The sequence below is a fragment of the Brachyistius frenatus genome, unplaced genomic scaffold (genome assembly GCF_029030835.1).
Source record: "Brachyistius frenatus isolate BFR_SWC_R1_liver_20210118 unplaced genomic scaffold, ASM2903083v1 Contig_29, whole genome shotgun sequence".
NCBI lineage: Eukaryota > Metazoa > Chordata > Actinopteri > Embiotocidae > Brachyistius > Brachyistius frenatus.
In genome coordinates, this window is record NW_027210628.1 from 669,509 (window position 1) to 690,000 (window position 20,492).

Below are 20,492 nucleotides of genomic sequence, written 5' to 3' on the forward strand. Positions count from 1 at the left end.
AGCTGCTGCAAAATGGACCTCAGCTTGATTAAATGGTCACTGAGTCGGAAAGCAGCTCTGATGTGATCTGTGACCTCGTACTGCCCTAGAAAAAAAAATCTTTTTTAAAGAAATGATTAAATGAAAGCACCTTTAAAAGGAGTCTAGAGGGGCCGCAGTGAAGCAGATGAACTGGTTGGAGGGTGCAAGGTCTCCACTTAGCACAAACACTGAAAGAGGGGGAAATGGGTTTGGGAGAGGGGTACGAGTAGGCTCAGACCTAATAACCATCTGCTTCGAACTTAAAGAAAGACAGAAGAGAGAGAGTGCAACTGAGGGACACACAGAGAGTGAATGATCCAGTGCCAGTGGGACAATAAGGCTGTGCAGTGGGGCTGTTTGCTGAGAGGCCAAGGCAGGACAACCCACTTGACAAACGGCCTCTCTCACAATTTTGATTTCTCGCATCTCTTACTCTCCCTCCTCCTAAAATACTTTGAGGGGAGGTTCAGAGGGCTACTCAGGGGAAGGAACATATCTGAAATTGAATTAAAGAGAAAGGGCCACTGAGAGCTTCTGGAAAATCCTCAGAGGGAGGTATTCTAAGAGGCAAACTCTGTGAGCTTTTGCTGCGCTGCATTGGGAGGCAGCAGCCAGCTATAAACATGACTGGTGGCTACTTGAATTTCAACACAGGCAAGGGAAAATATATTTAGGCTATGAGATTTGTAAAGGTTTAACACATTTTTATCATGACAAATAACAATAAAAATAATTCATGTACAGTGTCACCACTATAGTAATGAAAATCAGTCATGCTTTAAATACTTTAATGCAACTGTACCTTAGGCTTGTGTTTCTCGTCCTTTATGGCTCCAGATTTTTTCAGCAGTAAAATAAAAAATAAAATCCCTTCCTCATCTTCAGATACTTCTACAGAACCATTCAGACCATTCAGGCTTTATGTTAAATCCCTCATCATCTCTAATTCAACACATTACATCCCTTGATGTAGTCCACAACCCTCTACCAGCTGAACTTTTCAAAGATCTCTAGCCAGTTTTAAGGCCGACACTGCTGACTATTATCACTATTTTTCAATTACACCCGTCCCCGTCTCCGTCCCCGTTAGCTTTAAAACTGCTGGGGTTGAACCTCTACTTAAGAAACGACACACACCACTCCGGGGTCTCCTCATAATTACTGACCAGTCTCTAACCTTCACTTCCTCTCAAAAGTGCTGCTGAGACTTGTGTCACATACCACATTTTTAGTTCTCAATCTGCTTTCAGGGCCTTTCACTCAACCAAAACCGCACTTACTGAAGTGGTTAATGATCTTCTGCTCACTATGGACTTGGATCCCATCTCTGTGCCTCCCTCTCTGAATCTCAGTGCTGCTTTTGTCTCCACAGATCACTGTATGCATCTAGACCGTTTGGAAAACCAATTGGGCCTCTTTTAGCCATGCTCTTGTGAGGTTAAATTCCTACTTACTGAAGATAAAAGTGTTTTTGAAAATAATACTAATTCCATATATTCTGGTGTCTACTACCAGAGGGCCCAGTAAAGAGCCCTGGCAGTAATCCAGGGCTCTTTACTGGGCCCTCAACTGTTCTCCATGCAGGAAAATAATACATTCCAAATGCCACGCTGATGATACTGAGCTGTATGTGCCTACAAAAGCAAATTACCATTTACAATTCATTCAATTAGAGGCCTACCTGTTTGCTCATATAATTTCCCAAAATTTCCCACAATTTGACCAAATTGTGATCCTGGTTACTGATCCAGTCCAACACAGACACCAATTTGGTGATTTCTCAAGGTCCGACAGCCAAGATGTTTGATGTTTCTACTTTTTCTTTAGACAGGCACATTAAGGACATGACCAAGACTGCCGTTGTTTTATTACATTATATAACCAAAATGTGGTAGTGTCTGTCCACGGCTGATTCAGGGAGCCAAATTCATATGTTTGATACATCAAGACATGACTATTATAACCTTGTGTTTCCAGGCCTGCCTCGTGCCCGCCTACATCAGACCCGTTGAGGCCTTGAAGTCCGCACTCATCTTTTCACCTTAATTTTCAGATAGTTATGTTCTCTCTGACCCTTCAAGCTTTGAGCATACAACCTGTGTGTTGGACCATCGTTAAACAAACTGTCGGGGCCTCATTTTAGATTTCTTGGATCTGGATCTTTATCTTCCAGGAGATTCAGGCTCTCTTCTAGATTCTCGCTGTTTACTTGGGTACATTTTGTCCTCTCTCCTTTTCTGTGTTTGTGTAGTTATATGGCCTATTGTTGGTCACCTGAAAGCTGCTTAATGTCATCCTAGAACATTTTCTTCCCGTTACATTCTATAAGTTTTTTCATCTGTATTATCTATACAGTAAATTTGCAAGGTCCCTTTATTTCCCACACAACTGATGCATGTCTGTCTGACTTTGAAGAGGGATCCCTTCTTAGTTGCTGTTCCTAAGGTATCATCCATTTTTTACCTGTTAAAGTTTTATTGGGGGAGTTTTCCTCATTCAAATTGTGAGAATTGAATTGTGGGAGGGTGTTTTACATTATTCGACTATAGACAGCAGCTTGAAAACTTCAGCACACATTCCAAACTGTCACAGAAAACAGCCTGTGTGCAGGAACAATCTCTAAACTGTGAAAACGTCCTTCAACGGAGTTCATTCTTTTATGATCTGAAATTTAAGGATTAGCTCGAGATGTATTATAGGGCTTGAAATGTTTAAACCGCAATGTCCTTAAAATAGGCAATGCCACTATTCATTTTCGATATCGACTGTAAAAAACAGAACTACTTTCCCTTGCAAAGTAGTAGGTAGTCAAAAGACATCCTTGCTCATGCTCATCCTTGGTCAGGATGAAAATCTCTTCCTTCAATACCTTCTTGCTTTTTGTATGTGTGAGGAGAGAATGCCTGTAGTACAGCTCTACATTTAGGTAAACTTTCACAACCATCTATTCAAATGCACAAATACAACAAGCTTTCCCATTAGGTGTCAGTTATAAATATAAGATGAAACCAAACCAAACTAAGCTTTTTTGTTGGGCACCTGTTCCCTCCTCACCGCAGTTAACAACAGTGGGAGGCATGGAGGCCTCACTTCCAGAGTAACATTCATTTAATAATCTCACAGCACCAACAACCTCATTCAGCCAAAGTCATTTATGTCATAAAAGACAAATATTCAACACCAAAGTATTTGTTGTTAAAAATGTGCCACACAAACGCTCCCGTTTTTCAGCCCAACATGACATCAAAACCCACTGCAGCAGTTACCAAATTACACACCGTGCCCAAATTCAACAATATAATCTAATGCTGTATGAACTAATCTCTTTTGGCAGTAATATGCAAGAAATTAACATAATGTACTATTTGAACTAACAAATTATGCAAAAATGGTTAGCAAAGAAAAGTGTTTTTTACATAATCTAATGCTAAAATTTGTTCGTCCCACCACAATTTTTTTTTAATTGAGTGGGTAGTACATCAGTGGGACATGGCTTCATTTCATTTTGCTCACTCTCTTCACATACCGTACACACAATATTAATATGATTGTCTAATCCTGGGGACGGTACAGGTAACAGAGTAGTCTGACGCTTGTATAAAACCAAATAAATTGTCTTCTTGCATTGTTCTGCAAAGACACATTTACAGAGCAGCATCCCAATCAGAGCTTGTGTAATCACACAGACAATTTCTATTGCAATCGCAGAGCAGAGGAAGGGGCTGAGACTTCAGACAGAGAGCAGAGAAACTGCTGCCTCTGAACCCAAGATACTCAAATAATGCCTCTATAAAGCCTTGATTAAAACAAATTTAGAAAGTCAAACAGCCGTGCCACGACAAACCATAGTACTTTTAGTGTCTCTTAAAAAAAAAACAAGCCAAGATGTCAGTGTTTTGTCTGTGAAGGATTATCCTGAGGAATTCTCAGCTCTCACGATAATCCATCCTTATCACTTGTCACGTTCAAAGAGGTAGAAATTGGAATGGACTCTGGGACGGAGTTGGGTAAATGGAGAGCTTTATGACCAAGGAGAGGCGTGCAGGAGACAAAGTGAAACAAAGTGAGCTTCAAGTGTCTCTATCCCTGGCTGAGTGAGCCGTCTTCACAGAGCTTGTACCTCTGAGGATATTTGTGCTGCTTTGTTGCAAATTAGGCCTCCTCTTTTGAGCTTTTATTCACCGCAAAATATCAAAGTAATCGCTAGAGCAATGGTGATTATTCCATGTTGAGAAATAGGAGACAAATAACAAGACTTTGTTTACATTTTATTCTGTTGATCTGAGCTGAGACCTGCTCTACACTGGAGGATGAAGCAGCTGCTTTGTCTCTGCCAGAGGAGTTTTCATTATCACCACTTTAGCAAGATTATAGAAGATCCACATCGGTGCCCCTGTCAAGAAGGGATGGGTCATGAATTTTTGAATAGTCATTAAAAATGTAAAAATCTAATAGTTCATGTGACTGTCATCTTGTTTATACTAGTATCCAGTAATGATGCATTACTCCCACCAGAAGTTGGCGCTACTGCACCTAAAAGCCGTTGTCAAACCGCTATTAAACAACATAAGGAGAAGAAGAGCACGTTGCTAGAAGGCTCCGCAGCGATGTCAGGTAAAACTGTGTGGCGCTGTGAGCTTAAATGCTATAGTGCAAACAGAAGAAACACGAAGCCATCAAAGACTTCTCGGTGAAACTCCGTCAAAAATATTTGACTCTAAAAGTAAAGCATATTATAAGTCTACCACAACAGAGCAAATAACGGCCCTCATGTCAAAGATGAAGCCAAAGACATGCTTCCCATCAGAACTGTCCAAGACACGGGTTTAAGAGGTTGGATGGCATTTGTTGAGTCTGAGTTTACTGAGTGAGTAAGTCTCTCTTTCCCCTTAAGTGTGTGTGTGCGTGCGTGCATGCGAACATGCTGCAGGGGGTTTGGGGTGCTAATAGCCGAATAATAGTCTTATGGTTCCCAGTGAAAACTGAATTGTATTTTTGCTTGAAATGCTCATTCCTACCGTCAAAGAATGAGGTGCTCGCATTTAATTACCGTTTCAGACACCTCCACTATTAGCAAATATGTTTTTGACATAGAAATAAACGTTTGGCAAGGAAGCAAGTAAATGCACAATGAATAAATCAACTTTTCATTTAAGAACTACCACATTTACAAACCAATTAGTGTGTTTGAAAACACACACAATTATGCTACAACTTTTGTCTTCACAGGAGTCGTTTCAACTTTATCTTTCGGATGACCGCGTCGTGCGCTTCTGACCAAACACATTCTTCTATTTTAATCAACACGGCTTTCTGCAGAGGCTGCTTTTCTGACGCAGCTTTTACAGACATTGTGTAATGCTCAGTTATGGAGAGGTAGATATAGAGTCTCACACCCAAAATCCATGCAGCTTGATCCTTGAAAGTAGAGGAGGCAAAGTATCGGTGCAAAGTAAGAGGAAAGGTGACATTCATGGAACAGCAGAGGGCTGACACAAGCAGTCCCAGGCTTAGGAAGGCCACAGCAGTCTCATGCTAACAGCATCCATGTACAACTCCTTTAGCAGCACTTTCTATCTGTCTCCCTGCCTGTTGGTCTGTCTGGAGCCTGTTCTGGGCCAGCTAGCAGCCAGATATCATTATCTCCTTGACTCAGGGCAGAGTAATCTGCCTGCCTGCTCCTGCTTTATTGAGTTGGATAAATATAATATGTGACTCAGCCATTATCTACTACAGAACAGCCCTATTTATCCAGCAGGCAGAGGCCTTGGCGCATCCGAACTGCCCTCTCTCTCTCTCTCTCTGATGGAACTAAACTCAAGTGATGGAAGCCTTTGAACAACCATTCATGGGATTTGAACCAGTAGAGAAATTAGCAACGTGAATTAAATCTTTCATGCAGACAAACCGTGCAGCTACGTTTTTAAAACAAAGTTGTTAATGCTATTTCACGGTTAATGACAGGTCATCAAGACTACTGAGGCAAGTAAAGTCCTGCATATATTTTACAGACAAGTACTGTGTGACCATACCATTAAAACCCGGACAATTACAAAGAAAATGTCAAAATTGTTGCAAAAATCCAAGCACGACTGATCAAACATCTTCCACTGGAGGAAACCGTGTCATTGTTGTGTTTTTCCTCGACTCTGCATGAAAAGCACACTCACATATCAGCAGGGTCGAAGAAGGAGATCATGTGACGGAGGTTACGTTACAAAGGTCATCTGACAAAGTACAGAACTGCTCAACTTTGAATAGGGAGGTAGGCTGCTGGTGGTTGGATGGATCAAACGCAGGACTCTCCTCTCCTTTTTTTGTTTGTTTTCTAAACCTAACCAAATGGTTGTACCACACCGAGGCGTGGTATAACATGACACGGACACAATATGCTGTCGTGGACTGACAAGTATACACTTTGGCGTGGTTGGATTTTGAAAAGAGAAATCAAGCTTTTCACAATATTCAGAGGCTACTAAACATTATTCTCGTTCAAGTGATTATATATTTAGGCTTTGGCAGCTACTTTTTTATTCAGATAAAAATATTGTGTAATAACTCTGTGTCATCTGTGATGACTGGGAGTTATATTGTTCAGACTAATCTGGTTTCCGCTACTTTTCGTGCTAGCAGTGAAACCCTTGTCTATTGACGTTTGGAATAATCAAAATATCACAGATGCTATGAAAATAAATGAAGATTTTTTTTTTTTTTTTTTTTTACAGATGACTGTTTTGATTTTATTACATTCAGAAAAATCAATACATTATTTTCGTGCTTTAGTAATATCTCAGGTTATAAAATCGTTGAATCTGAGTCTGCTATTCTTTTCCGAGAGGTTAAACCTGCCCATACAGACAAGGCTTGAAATGTTTTTAGACTTTTCTAGATAAAAAAATGTTCCGCCAAGACTTCCGTGTACTATGACTACATTTGCGCATCTTGGGGGCAGCTCCAAAACAGGGACGAGTTGCACAGTTCAAGTAGGAAACAAAATCTACTGATCAGTCAATCATCACTTTGTGCAAGAAGATCCCTGCAATGCCTTCGTTCTGCAGAGAGAGAGTTCAGTCGTCTGGATTAATTTGAACAATATGTAGGTGTGCCCTTTTGGATTAACTTCAATTAAATAAGACCAAACCATCTCTTTATCCTCTGTTTTGATATGATTTCAACAATTATGCTGATTGGACTGAGTTGGCATTTTGTCCACCTCATGGGAATTCTCTTCTCCATGAGGGGGCATCTGCCTACGCATGGCCAGGAGGTCTTCTAAATCTCACACACGAGATAATATTGATAAATCACAACCCATGCGTGGAAACGTTTGTACGCACGGGTACTGCACGGGGACTGTGCTCACCGACAGTTGATAAATGAGGCCCCAGGACTCATCCTAAAAGACGGCTGTGTTACTCCAAATGATTGAGGATGATGAGGAGAAATGGACCAAAAGTGGTTTTGCATTGAATATTCACTGTTGCTACGATTTACATATAACTGTGTTATTTATTTCCTTATATCGGAGATGTGTATTTTTTGTCTTTATTCAACTGAGCAGAGTGTACTGTACTTAAGATGGCACACATGCACCTTATCTATTTCTGTTTGTTTATTTTATATTCGCTGCATTTGTTTTTTGAAATAAATATTGTTTAAAAAAAAAAAACAGGATAAAAGATTATTCTTAACCTCTAGTTTGACAAAACAATCACAAATCAAGGTCCATCACCAGCTTTCTCCTGGGCTTTCAGTTGCCTCGTATGGTTTTCATCTAGTTTTAGTCACACAATAAAATAAAATAAAATAAAATCAGAACAGCTACTGAGTTTGCATTTTACACGTCCATCTCCATGACAATTGAACAAACTCCATCTGCTGACGAAAACTGTGATAATAATGGTTGAACGCTCGGGAAAAAGTGCATGTTATGTCGACCTAAAACAGGTAAAGTTCTAAAAGAAATTGCACTCCAGTACAAATTGGCAAAGCTCAAGTGTTTGGTGTACCTGAAGAGATTCTCATTTTGTGCAGGTGTTAATCCGGCCTTGATTCACCTTGAGAAAGTACGCATTACGTCTACCGAGATCATTAAATGTAATCATATTCACTGTATCACATCCTGCACTATATATTAAATTTCTCTTCCTTAAAATAGTGACAAACACTCGTGTCTCACTGCACTTGTAGTTGGCTGTTTTTGCGGGCATATCTTTGCTAAGACAGCAGTTTGCCTCCTGTCATCACTCACTGCTGAGGAGCTTGTGGATGCCGGAAAACAGCGAAAAGAGGGGGAGACAGAGAGAGGGAGAGGTGAGGGAAAGGCTACTCTCCCTTGTCTCAGTCTCTCTGAGGGTTTGACAGGTAGAGAAATAGATCATTGGTCCATGACAGCTCAGTGTGACCCCACGCTATCATGCAGTATGCTGTCTGTGGAATGAGCTCCCTGATGCAAGTCATAGCCAGTCCATTCACGGCCCAGCTACTTAACTGCAAATCCTCTGTTCTCTCCTGATAGATTCACATACGTTTTACCCCTGACGTCTATGCACTGTCCTTGACTGCTGTTAATGTTAATGAGAGCATATTACATGAAGAGTTATTTCAGCAGCTTAATCACAGGACAAGAACAGCGATGGTGCAAATGCTGTTTGTTGGCCATTTGAAGGACTGATCCGCCTTCTGCCCAATTTATGTTGGGATAGGCTCCAGTCCATCTCCCCCAGTGTCCCTGAACTGGAATAAGCAGGTCAAGACAACGAATGAATGGAATGAATAATTGTTTTAGATGAAGATTGAGGGTAAGGGGAAGAGAGGAGAGCGCAGGCTCGGTCCTGGCAGTATGCTGGTCTCAGCTGCCATGTAACTGCCAGATCAGTAAAACGGGGATTAACCACAGGCCACAAACTCTCTCTCTTCTGCTTTATTCTCATCTCATATATTCTCTCCCATTTTATGTCCTTGTCTTTCTTCAGTTCTCCTCTGGTGTCTCCTCTCATCTTTTCTCTGCTGTAATGCTCTTCACTCTGTCCTCCATGGTCCCCCTTTTCCTCTTATTCTCACCTTGCACAAAGTGACTTACAGTAGCAACCACCCAGGACGAGTTATTGTGTGTTCAGAAAAAAAAAGACGTAAACCACTTAATTTTATTATGGTTTACAAAGAAATAAAAAAACAATGTGTGACGTTCTGTAAATCTTACATTGGAATGGATTGTCTTTCTAGTCTAAAGTATAGTTGCCTCAGCATACATACTGAAAAAGATTACAGTGTCTTTCACCATTGAAATAACTATCCTTGAAGACAAAAGCTCGGTCACTAGTATCACCCACTATACTGAATCTGAAATTCCTAAGTTTCACCCAGCCGCCAGATGTAGAAGTCAAATGAAAGAGAGAAAGAGGAGGAGAATGTAGAAGAAAAAAAAGACAGCGTCTCCTTTTTTAAGTGTCCCCGCTGTCAATGCAATGCATTACGGGATACAAAGCAAGCCATTACTGCTTAGCATTTGTTGAATCTTCGAGTGCCCAAACAGTGACAGGTCTATTTCTCTACCGTTAGTGAGAGAGGCAGGCAGAGCAGAGGACACCTAATTACCCAGTATTGTGAGGCATAATAAAAGTCTTGATAAGCCTGGCGACAGAACAAGCTGTGTGTGTGTGTGTGTGTGTGTGTGTGTGTGTGTGTGTGTGTGTGTGTGTGTGTGTGTGTGTGTGTGTGTGTGTGTGTGTGTGTGTGTGTGTGTGTGTGTGTTCGCGTGTGCACGCCTGTGTGTGCAGATTTATAGGATGTGTATGTCTACCCTATATGGGTTGTTGTTTTCATGTGTGTGTATTTGTGTGGGCTCCCATGTCTGTTGTTTTGCTTTGACTGCAGCATCACAGTTTCGGTCCAGTGATGGAGGGGCCCGTCTCTGTGTCTCAGAGCCTGTATCTACAAGGCTGCAGGACCAACAGACAGCGGCGAGAATCGACTTGATGACTAATGTGTTCACTGAAGAAAAATTAATGATTTTTCTTGCCGGGGTTAATGGACATGTTAGCACACAGAAATGATTTGTTTAAGAGGAAATGACCGCAATATATATTTGGTCATCTCCGTAGCCTCGTCTCAGACACACACACACACACACACACACACACACACACACACACACACACACACTCACACTCATACACACACACACACGCACACATTCGCATGGCTCATCTTTACACACTTCACTCACCTCCAATTCACATCCTGTCCATGGAAGATCTGGCACTGAAAATGTGTGCAGTTTTATTGGCAGTAATTGTATTATTTTTTTGCATTTAATCCATATACAGTATAATCTTTGGGGTTAAAAGAAATACCATAACACACCAGATCATGATAGTGTATACCCCACCCCACCCTTGACAAAGAGAAATCATTTGGATAAGACTGTGTGTGATATAAAGAGACTCAGTAGAAGTCAGAGCGGCCACCGAGGGAGGAGGGGTGACGGGGGACGGATAGAGGAGAACACCAAGAACCAAGCAGAAGAAAGGCCAATAAATTCTGCCTCTGGTCAAGTTAGCCGTAAAACACACAGCGTTTTGTTATCCATTCGAGAGCATGGCTGTCTGTCTGAAAATAATGCAGAATGAATTAGTGGAGTGGTGGGAAAAGAACCTCATGACAGTCAGCCAACCGGGCTCATAAATCAAACAGTCAGGGGGAAAAACACAAAGGTAGTGTCTGACAGTATGGCTGCCGTGTACTTTCTAAGAAGAATCTGAGCTGTGATCATCAGCACTGAGTCCGGTTGAATCAATGCAGTGTCATTTCCATCACAGTCAAGACAGTGAGGGCTTAGTTTAAAAAAAACACAAGGTACAGATAGTCACTATTACTGTAGATATGATTGTTAGGCTTGTTATAATTTCATTAGTTAAGAGATGAGTACACTGCAGCTCCTACTGTACTGTACTGTAGCTCCAAGCATGGAGGACAGAGTCAAACAGCAGCAGCTTTCTAGTTGCCACAGGGGGAGCTATTGATGTTTTAGTGCTCATTGTACTGAATAATGTGTGTGTGTGTGTGTGTGTGTGTGTGTGTGTGTGTGTGTGTGTGTGTGTGTGTGTGTGTGTGTGTGTGTGTGTGTGTGTGTGTGTGTGTGTGTGTGTGTGTGTGTGTGTGTGTGTGTGTGACTGTTTGTAACAGACAAGAGAGAGAGAGAGAGCCAGCGAATGTATGTGTGGGTGTTTATGCATATGTATGTACGCGTGTGTTTTGGTCTTCAGCCAGAGATGTTAGCCAGAGGTTATTTGGCAAAAACAGCAAAATGCACTCTGTTTTTTACTGTTTAACACGAGCATGCTACTCGGTCTATCCATATCAAATGAAACATCTTCAACATATTCACACAGTGACTGCTCCAAGTCTTTTAAATTCCCTGTGCAAGATGAGTGTACCCGCATGATGGCTACAACAAAGTTAAACACAAGTGACCCGTGTAAACCAGCATTAGGGGGTTATGCAATCAATACTTTTATTTTGGCAGGCACAACTTCCTGTTTTTTTGTACAAGAAAAGCCTTAATTACACATTATAATAGCATGTAAATGCCTCTGAAAAAGGCTAAGACACCTTAATACAGTAGGATACGTACAAGAGGTCACACCTGAGCCAGAGAGTAGCTCTCACCCAGTTCTGAATAATGCTACGTCTTGAATTAGACATTTAGATGGGGAGGGCAAGTGGGTCAGTGGGTAATTAGACTGAAGTATTGATTAGAAAATGAGGGGGGTTTTGAGCCCAGAACATAGGTGGTCATCATTAAATTGTCTTGACAGTGAGCACTAGTAGTCCTAATGTGGTAAGTTTACTGCCGGTACACTGAGAGACTGGGCTCCTGACACGACACATGCCAAAGCCTCACTTTAGACTGACCAAGGTCAAGAGTAAAATATGTTAATCTGATGCCAACCCCTCCTACTGTAATATGCACAACATGGACAACTACACTCACACCCACATGGAGGCTAAACATTAACGTTATTCTCATGCTATTTACTTCTAATCTAAACACTGTACCATACAGTCAGAAGAAGTATTCAAGGTATGGGCGCTCGGGGAGCAAAAGTAATTTTTTTTTTTTTTTTTTGTGTATCAGTGCATGTCGACAGAAGACGGTGACGTGCCTTTATGCTGCTGGTGTGTCACCACAGATGATTTGATAGCAATCATACACAGCCGCTTTGAGTTGCCCTTATGACCAGCAGTTAATAAAACCAAATTGAAAGAGGTAATTTGGCGGGCTCACCTGCAAACAGGTGAAAGGATCAAGGGGAGGTCCTGATTATTGAGGACATACAATGGAATGAGAATAATTGAAACCCTGGAGACTGCTGAACAAAGGCTCACATTGCTGGCAGCCCAACTAATGAGACACACCATACAAGCAGAAGCCAAAAGGATAAATGTCCTGTTCTCCAAAGAACCATCCAAGGCATACTCCCAACTGCATAGCACAACGAACTAAGAAAATGAACCATACTAGGACGGCAAAAGGGAGAGAGAAGCATCATATAACAGCCGTGCTCAATGGCTAATAGTGCCGGGGGCAGGCCACCACAGTTTTCCACAGCAGGACTCAGGAACCATCAAAGCAGCAGACACCTAAAAGTAGGTCACAGAGACATGGGGAGCTGGACAGCACCGCGTTCTGACAGTGTCCACAACTGGTTAAAAAAGATCACCCTATGAACACCTCTTGGATAACATATAACAATATAATGTCTTTTAATGAGAATGGCAAAATTCAGCTACCACAACACTGTCAAGAACTGAAACTCAAATTTGTCAGGTGAGCATCCTGGGAGACAGTCCTATGAAAATTGGATCTATAGTTGATTATGGTATACAGTGAACCCTCGTTTTTCGCGGGGGTTACGTTCCAAATAGAAACCGTGATAGGCGAAATCCGTGAAGTAGTAACCTTTATTTTTTTTACAATTATTATACAATGAAATACTCCATAATACATTGAAACCAAAGAACAAAACCTTTTTACAGGCCCAAGCATTTGTTTAACAAATAAAAGTACTGCATAAATGTTTTTTTTTTTACAAATAACTACTGTACTGTAAAATAATAATTTTAATCATCAATACGAACTGAAGGCTTCAAATTGCTGAGATCGGCACCGCCCCACTGCGACCCGAGTCATTGGATTAGAACGGGAGGAAATGAAAAATGATTATGAAAACAAATACAAAGTACAGTAGGACAAATAGTGACTCGTGTATTTCACTGCTCTTCTGACTGAGCCGCTGCATCCTGACTCCGCTCTGCAGCGGTTCTTTCTTCTAAAGCCGGCGGTGCAGGTGTGGTTTTTCGAGAGAAGAACATAGTTATCGGTAGTTGTTGTCGCTCTTTTTTCTTCTGGGCAAAAAGATTCTTATAAACCGACATGCCACCATCGATTATTTTTAATTTGGCAAGCTGTTTTACGTACGTGTACATATTAAACCGCAACGTTATTGACAAACAGGTAGAGAAGAAGCGGAGAGACTGTTTAGCCAATCAGAATGCAGAACACAATGCACGATGCAAATCCGTGAAGTAGCGAGACCGTGAAAGGTGAACCGCGTTATAGCGAGGGTTCACTGTATGCCCCAAAAAGGACCCCTGAACTAAATATAGTAGCCACTCACCAAAATAATTATTTCCAAACTCCAGACAAACCTGGTCCGATTAATAAATATATCAAAGGACCGATATTGTTCGAATTCAGATTTCCATTCTTTTGTGTGATTATAAAGCAGCTCTAGGTGCAATATAAATCCTGCGAAAGTGTCAAAATGCTCAATCCACATAGAAATGCACACAGTCTGTATTCATCAACTGTGTCGTTTGGACTTCTGTCTGTTTGTGAGGTCACAAACTTAGTCTCATGTCCGTCCTCAGCATGGCCCACTGTACAACCTTTTACGAGGGAGAAAACTTGGAGTGGTCATTCCGTTGCGGAGCAAGCAAGCTACGAGAATGAAGAATATCTGTGTTTGGTCTTGCCGTGTGTCACTCCAAAAAGAGTCACCCAATCAGAAGAGAGGGTCATTGATATAAATGTGCCTTAATGACACAGACAAAAACATTATTCTTGGTAGAGCTGCAGAAAGAATCTAAAAAGAGATATAACCCCACACCGAGATAGCTATTGGTACTTAAAAAACACAAAAAACTTCTCATGGATATCGGGGTGCAAAAAAACCCACCGGAAAAGTGTGAAGAGGACCTTTTAATGTATGGATGGAGTATATGGTTCTGTTTATGGAGAATTCAGTCGGTCATTTATAAAGTACTTTGAAACAAATAAGTCTGAACAGCAGCTCTTTGCACCTCTGTTTTCTTGTGAGGGTTGTTTTGTCCTCCGTCTTTGACTCCATCAAAATCTTCCTCCGTTCACACCTCTACACCGACTTATTGCCTGCTGTAATAAAGGCGCTAGCTACTGATGTTGACTGACAGACGGCTAACACAACCCGCTCTGTGCATGTGTGTGTGTGTGTGTGTGTGTGTGTGTGTGTGTGTGTGTGTGTGTGTGTGTGTGTGTGTGTGTGTGTGTGTGTGTGTGTGTGTGTGTGTGTGTGTGTGTGTGTGTGTGTGTGTGTGTGTGTGTGTGTGTGTGTGTGTGTGTGTGTGTGTGTGTGTGTGTGTGTGTGTGTGTGTGTGTGTGTGTGTGTGTGTGTGTGTGTGTGTGTGTGTGTGTGTGTGTGTGTGTGCCAGACATCTGTTGTTAGTGGTGGAAGGTAAGTGAGTTTGACAGAGCTGAGATTGAACAGGAGGTATTCTGCCAGCCAGGTGAAGACAAAGGCTTCATCCCCACAAAACACACACACACACACACACACACACACACACACACACACACACACACACACACACACACACACACACACACACACACACACACACACACACACACACACACACACACACACACACACACACACCTATTCTTACACAATCCTTAACAATCTTCGCATTCATACAGTAGTGAGTAGCCAGGTCACACTTTAGACAAGGCATGCCCCCATGTGGCAGGAGTTCTGAGGAGCCAGAAAACTAAGCTCTATCTGTCACTCCATCTATTTTAATTTAAATCAGTGCAATATAAAGAAAAGTAAAGCAAAACATGTGTCTGCATATTTGTTATTTCATTCCAAGTACCTTTTCTCTTCATCTAATACTCTAGTTTTACGTGGAGTTTTAATATTTTACATGAATAAGTTTCAACAAAACTTAAAGTAAGATGAAAATGTCTCTCAAAAGGAATGAAATAAGAAAACAACAAGTACCTTCCCTTGCAGGGAAGAAAATAACAGTGTATTCATCATCTACAGCACTTTCATTATTTCAATTACTTCTTTTAACTTCCAGGCAAAGATGTACAGCAACATGAATGAGTAGAATATAAACAGACAAATCACTTACAGGAAATGTGGAAACACTTCTGAAATTAAATTTTTTTTAAAAAAAGGCTAAATGATTGAAAACTGTGACAGATGTTTTCATAAATCTGCCTGTGATGCATTCAAGAGCTTTCATCTTGTTTCAGCACTTGCTGCAAAACCACCCATACACATTCTACTTTACCACCATGAACAGTTTAATCCGATACTGTAATCCCTCTACAGAGTTCAAACTTCAGCTCTGGCATTTTAGAGGCATCTGAAAACATGGACACCCAGTTTACTCTGTTTGAAGGACTGTTTCATTACTGTAAAGGATGTTTCAAGGAGGTTTTCCAGATATCACAATGCATGGAAACTGCGTGTTAACGTGTGCGTGTCTTTGCCTTCTGGCCTGTGCTTCCAGCAAGTCCACTGAGACCGTCCTCCACAACTCACTGGCCTTTAACACCAGTCACATCATTACACACTATAAATGGACTCCTCACATGCATAGTGGCAGCTAGAGAGAGGCTTAGCAAAGTAATTCAATGAATACTTTACCAGCTCTGTGTAAAAGGTAGGATCTTTTATGGGGGGTAGGATAGGAAAAAAATGTGTAACAAATGTTTTCAGCTCCATAAAGAATAACTTTTCTTTGATTCTATTGTGTTCTATTGACTCAGATCGAATCGTATTTCATTAATATAACAGAAACATGAAGTGCTGCTGCTGCAGTATAGCGGCCATGTATCTCTAGCCGGATGAAAAGATTTCACATCCCAAAACCTACAGCTTATCATCTCAAATGACAGAACGATCAGGCAGTAAATCAGTTTTTCTCAGTATTTCAGAGGACAATGAGAAACTGCTGGTCGCCTAGAAAGTGTGTGTTGTGTCGAGCAGTCAGTGATGTGTTCCCTGTGTGGTGGCCACCGCTGCTATCTGCTGTGTGCCCGCAGCTACAGTGTGTTCCCTGTTTTATCACTCCTATCTAAATGAACCACACTCACAGCTGGAGAAAGGTGACCCGACTGCTAATCAACCGCCAGAGCCTCAGTGCGCCATGTGTCCGTGTGTGTGTGTGTGTGTGTGTCCCCACGTGTGCATTTGTACTGCGGGACAGTTATCCACTCAGGCAGATGCTCATGCGTTCTGCTGTATGCAGGTCCTTACAATCTGTCTCTGAAATGATCTAAAAAAAAAATCCACTGTTAAAGGAGGAAAAATTCCACCGCTCACTTCTCTGCCAGTCCTCTACTCCCCTTTTTTTTTCTCCTGCCTCTCTCCAGCTGAGTATTAAATTCAGCAACTGAGAAGGTGACCTGCGTGCTCTGCCATAAAGAGCACGGGAGCGGAGGAGAGGGGAGGGGGGAGGAGGGAGAGGGGAGAAGGGGAGCTGAGTGGAGGCTGCTGGATCAGCAGAATCTGAGCGTTTAGAGACACACACGTGTATGCGTGTGCACCCGCTTTCTCGGTCTCTCTTACACTTACACACACACACACACACACACACACACACACACACACACACACACACACACACACACACACACACACACACACACACACACACACACACACACGCACGCACACACACACACACACACACACACACACACACACACACACACACACACACACACACACACACACACACACACACACACATTGCACCCTCCTCCTCAGCGGTGAGGCGTCTGGGGAGCCCAAGGGCGAGCGTTCGGCTGTCACCCTCCCCCACCTCCTTCTCCTCCTCCTTCTCCTCCCATCCCTCCCTCCACCCCCCCACCCCCCGTGTGAGCCGCACCCCAGAGCCACCACACAGCAAGACACAGACCTGCTGCCAACTATCACTGACACGCTATAACACACACACACACACACACACACACACACACACACACACACACACACACACACACACACACACACACACACACACACACACACACACACACACACACACACACGTGCACATGTGTGCAGGCACATGAACACTCAATCTGTAACGCACATACAAGTACACCAACTCCCCATTTCACACAAAGCACTTTGATTCTTGCACATAAATGTGCAAAAGCCCTCAGTCTCTCTCTCTCTCTCTCTCTGCCTCCACTCTGTCAAATCTCTGCCTTCATACTAAACAGCTCCGTGGGGATTGGCAGGCAGGCGGGCAGAAAGGAAATAAATATGTTTCCTGACGACAGCACAGTTTTCTGACAGCACTCTGGCACTGGGCTGGGCTGCTGAGCTCAGACGCAGGCAGAGGGAAGCGTGAGATGTAAGTGGATGTTTGTTCTAACAATTTTCTTCTGAGGCGGCTCACTAACTATCCAAGCTGGGACTTTAATGTCGGTGCATCAATAAAACCCTTTTATTTTTTTTTACCTCCAGAGGAGAGTCCTCTGGCTATGGAACCACTGATGAACGGATTCATTACCATTATAAACATCTCCAGGCTGCACAGACAACTATGGAACCAGTGCATACATGAAGATGTAGATCTTTACACTCTGCAGAGAATTAATCCTATTCAAAAACCACAAGGCTCCAAAAACTGTTTATGAAGGCTAATTATTTTATTTGATTTTAATCATAATAATAATAATAATAATAATAATTGTAGTAGGAGTAATGTAATAGTAGTAGTGTTGCTGTTGTTACTGTTGTTATTATGATCAACACATACCTAAATGACAAACTAGGGTATTTGCCAAAAAACATATATGACAATTAGAAAGTACCAGCAACAGGCATACTGGACCTTTGTTGTCGTGGTAACAATAGAAATATGTGGTTAACGTTGTGAAACAATCAGAGTTTGGTTAGGTTTCGGAAAAGATTGTGATTTGGGTTCAAATACGCACTTCACTTAAGTAGGTTACGTTACAAGGTTATGATTTGTAGTCTCAGAACTTGCATGAGTTTGATAGAAGTCTATTACTTCATACTATGATGCAGAGTCTGAATTTAGCACATGACCATTTATGGCAACTGAAAACCATGACTCTACACTGCACTACTTTCCTGTGTCAGTGCTACAGCAAAAGAAGATAATCTTGGTGCATTTATGTTTACTTTGTCTTGGCACGGCGGTCTGTTGTTGTCGTTGTTGTCGAGACGAGCAGTTTGACTGAGTCTGATCATTTCTCTAACCAGGGTGACTCACTGAGACCGAGATGGGCTGAAAGACGAGAGAGATGGAAAGAGGGGCGGAGATGGCAGATGGGTCATGGAACATTCGGGACAAGGCGGCTGCATCAAGGTTGGTGTGTGTGTGTGTGTGTACAAGTGTGGGTGGGTGTCATACAGGAAGGAAGCCCAAACAGCCGGTGCAGTTTGCCCATCTAATCACATCACTTAGAGAGGGAGGGAGGGAGGGAGACAAAGAGAGAGAGAGAGAGGGCCCTCTGAGGAACAGATGTAATTTCAGAGCACCAAAAAAACAGCTTAAAATGGTCCTGATCACATTAGCTAGCCATCACAAAATAGGATTTCTGCACTGCCACAGTGAATGCCCATTACAAATTACTTAGGCACTGCAGACCCGTAACTCAATAGGCAGGGAAGGGCGGGGAGGGCGAGGAGGGCGAGGAGGGCAAACAGAGGGGCAGAGATGGGGGATCGATACTTATCAGTAATAATTATATCCTTCCTCCCACTTCTCCATCCCTCCCTCCGCTCCTCACCCTCCACCTTCCACCCTTAGTAAAGCACATATCTTACATTAATCATTGGGAGATTTCTCTGCTCGATAAGATAATTAACATTATGTGGGGTGTAGGAAGTCCTGATGATGTGAGGCAGTGGTCCAGCACTAAGGCTGCCAGGAATGTACCAGGCTGGAAAGTGCTGAATGCAGCACACACAGGTAGTGGAGGTTGTTTGAGTTACTGTACAGCAGCCTGCTGGATTAAAGGGCCACAGTTTTGTTTTGTTTTTAAATGGGAAAAAACACTAAAACAAGTGAGAAAGGAAAGTAAAACAACAAAACGTTTCTTTCTATGTTGTATGCTATTTATCAAAGGCAAATAAAAACCCTGAGAAATCCATCATAGGAGTCTATTTGGACCGGAGAAATCAACATTATGTAAAGCGTCTGGAAGCACAGGGGGTGGACTGATGAAATTGAAAACAAATAAATTAACGCAGAGGAAAACAACCTTGTTTGTCCTTTATCTGTACCTTTGTACCCTCTACCTTGTTTTTGATATTTTTATTGTTACTGTAGTTGTTTGAGACTAGCTTTAGGTTGTGGGGTCATTCAATCAACCTATTGTGTCTTGGACTGCACAAATAATTTGTTTTCAGGACAATAAAAGTATTGTATGCTGTTGTATTGTGAGTCAAGAGTAAGTTGCCTCGGCTGAGGCATGAGCAGAAAGGGTATTTATGATACACTTGGGCCTTTACAAAAGGCCGTGCTTTAAATCAGATGCCAGTAGGCGCACAATATTATATAAAAAAAATTAGATATAAGAAGTTTTATCTCTGTGGTATGAAGCAGTAACAGTTTATCTGTGAAGTCTTTCAACTTAAACTACTGAACAAATGACACTGCAGCTGAGAAAACATTACTAATATTTTGTACTTATTAATATGCTATACAGTATATTTAACGCTAATTGGTCGCGGTTCACCAAAACACTCCCCGAAGTCTTTTTCCGCCCCCCAAAAAATCAAATGAATGCTGTTCCCTGCTGCAAGAAGACATCTTTCACCACAACTGACAGCAAACATGTCCTCCTAAGATAAGAACATCAAAAGACAAACCTCAAAAATAATGTGTACTATTTCTGAATGGGCTCTGATTCAAATATTGTTTTCATTATTTGTGTGATTGTAACACAACCCGATTAAACCCGACAGCACAGAAGATCTATACAATCAACACAGGTGGACACCCAAGATTTTGTCACTAATGACTAAATGTGAAATATAGTCATAATCTCCCCTTCTGCTCCTGAGATATGGTGATAAATAATGGACAGAAAAGTGTTTCTGCAGAACATTTTGATGTCTAAGAGAAGTTGACCTTTGACTTTTTGA

General features: G+C 41.9%; 1 protein-coding gene across 6 annotated transcripts in view; it reads right to left on the reverse strand.

The window, feature by feature from the left end:
- Window positions 1-20,492, reverse strand: part of LOC138621179 (cytosolic carboxypeptidase 6-like) — a 293,612-nt gene that overhangs the window by 182,645 nt on the left and 90,475 nt on the right. The gene's annotated exons all lie outside the window — the stretch shown is intronic.